The sequence below is a fragment of the Mandrillus leucophaeus genome, unplaced genomic scaffold (assembly GCF_000951045.1).
Source record: "Mandrillus leucophaeus isolate KB7577 unplaced genomic scaffold, Mleu.le_1.0 Scaffold556, whole genome shotgun sequence".
NCBI lineage: Eukaryota > Metazoa > Chordata > Mammalia > Primates > Cercopithecidae > Mandrillus > Mandrillus leucophaeus.
Genome location: NW_012105986.1, coordinates 354683 through 357157, shown reverse-complemented (window position 1 = coordinate 357157; position 2475 = coordinate 354683).

The window sequence follows — 2475 nt, the reverse complement described above, 5'->3', positions numbered from 1 at the left end:
AATGCTGGTGTGAAGGTGGAGTCAGTTCTCTCTCGGAAGTTTATTACCAGCGGCGGCTGCGGTGTCCATGTTTGCAGAGGAAGGGAGGCCTTCCTCTTTCCAAGTGGATCCTACATCCCGTTCCACTGACTCCACTCAGGAGAATCAAAAAAGAGGAACATAGGGCTTTCTGCCTCCCTTTCCCCACCTTTTCTTTCTGGGCTATCTCACTTGGGCTTTTGCTGAATCATACACCCCAGGACCATCCAAGGGCACACGGGCTCTGTGCTGTGGGGGAGTCTCCAGGTGCGGTTATATATAGCGTGGGCCAGCACACCCACTCCCGTTACTCATGCGGTTTGGCCCCAGTTGAATGCATGAACAATCTCTTCCAGGCACTCCCTGTTTTCACTTCCCGCTGCCCACAGGGCCCCTCCTCTGTCTGACCCTTGGGGGTCAACATCCTTTCTAGCTAATCCACCCTGCTTCCTCCCTCAGGCCGGGCTGGAGGCTGTTTTTTAACTTCAGGGGTTCCTGGAGAAGAGCTTCCTCTGCCCCTTCACGATCACATCAAACACACTGGATTCGGGGTCTTGAGATTTGAAGATTTGAAAGCAGAAAGATCAGTGGGAGTCCGAACCGTGGGAAGGAATATGATGGAAGAGGCTGGACTTGAAATATCCACCAGCGAAGGTGGGCAAAGGGCCGCCTCAAATGGGGAGAAATGGGAGCACCTCGCATTCTGGGTGCCCTGGACAGCAACCTGAGCGACTGGAGCAGGGGTGTCTAAGGGGCTCTGGCGAGAGTTCGTGCAAGTAGCATACTCGGGCAGGGCGGACGCTGCACAGGTGACAGAACTGGGCCCCTCATTCTGACAGCCCCCTAGCTGGGTCTGTGACCTGGGGCCAGCCCCAACCACTCGGAAGGTCTGTTTCCTCCCTGTAAAATGCGGGTAATTATATTAAATAACTATCTGCAGAGTCACTGTAAGGATTGGAAATATTTGCACAGTGCCTGCCTGAATGATGGTATTGGGAGGAGACCTGTGTACCTGAGTTCCTCTGACCTGATATTTCCATGGGAACTGGGGGGCAGCTGATGAGGAAGAAGCAAGCTTCTGCCCCATCAGCCCAATTCTGCACCGAGCAATGCAGCCTGAGCCTCCGAGTGACCACCTTCCTGAGCAGTCATAATTCACTGGGACAGAAACACGAAATGGTTTTCTTCTCGAAGTATGGCTTTAACCATGCTCTCTTAAATCTCCCTGTCTTGCTCTTTAATGATTCCTTGGGAAAGTTTTATTACTTTTTACTTTTATTTGTTAAAATCTAACTGTATTTATTTGAAAACTTAGAATGCAAAAAGTCAATTTGCTGTAAGACCTCAATCATAGTTTAAATCTTATCTCTTTTATTCCCTTCCCTAAAGGTTTAAACTGGGACTCTATCTACCAGCCGTGGAGGAGGAAGGACACCCTGCCTTACAGATAGCCCTTCTCCCCTCCCTCTCTAAGGTAGGCTCCTGCTGTGTGTGTGTTAGACTGGGGTGTGGAGGAAGGAGAGGGAAAGGGACAAGGGTCATTTTACTTACCTGGTGACCGCTGCTATGCTTATCTCTGGTGCTTCTCTGCAGGTCATTTACTGGATTAAGATCCCCTATGTGGCAGGGTCCAACTCTCTCATGGGCCACATGGGATGCTTTAGAAGGTGCTGGGGGTGGTGGCCCCCAGCCTTCTTCCTGGGAGATGGGCTGCAGCTGGCCACTTCCACATCCACTTGCCCATTCTGGGCAGCAAGCCCACAGCTCTGTGCTCAGGCGCCCTCACCTGGAAGGCAGTTTTCTCTGTGATGCACTGGCAAGATAGACTAGGGCCTGGTCACTTTGCATGGTGCCCACTCTACACCAGGAAAATCCATGCACTCTGGAAGGTAGTGAGATCGCCCCTACTGCCCTTCTCCCAGCCCTGCCACTTCCCCTCAAATTCCTTTTTCTTTCAGATTCAATTCTTAGACATCAAATCAGAAATCAGAGTTCAACTCTCCTTTATTGCATTCCCTGAAACATCTGTCTTCCTTTTTTTTTTTTTTTTTTTTTTTTTTTTTTTTTTTTTTTTTTTTTTTTTTTTTGAGATGGAGTCCTGCTCTGTTGCCCAGGCTGGAGCGCAGTGACACGATCTCGGCTCACTGCTATTGCCTCCCAGGTTCAAGCGATTCTCCTGCCTCAGCCTCCTGAGTAGCTGGGACTACAGGCGCGCACTACCACACCCAGGTAATTTTTGTATTTGTAGTAGAGACGGGTTTCACTATCTTGGCCAGGCTGGTCTTGAACTCCTGAGCTCAAGTGATCCAACCACCTTGGCCTCCCAAAGTGCTGGGATTACAGGCATGAGCCACCATGCCCAGCCTGTCTTCCTTTTCAGAAATTATTTAACGTACAATTATTTATTATGTAATTTATAAGACATTCAAGGACTGGGTGCGGTGGCTTGCACCTGTA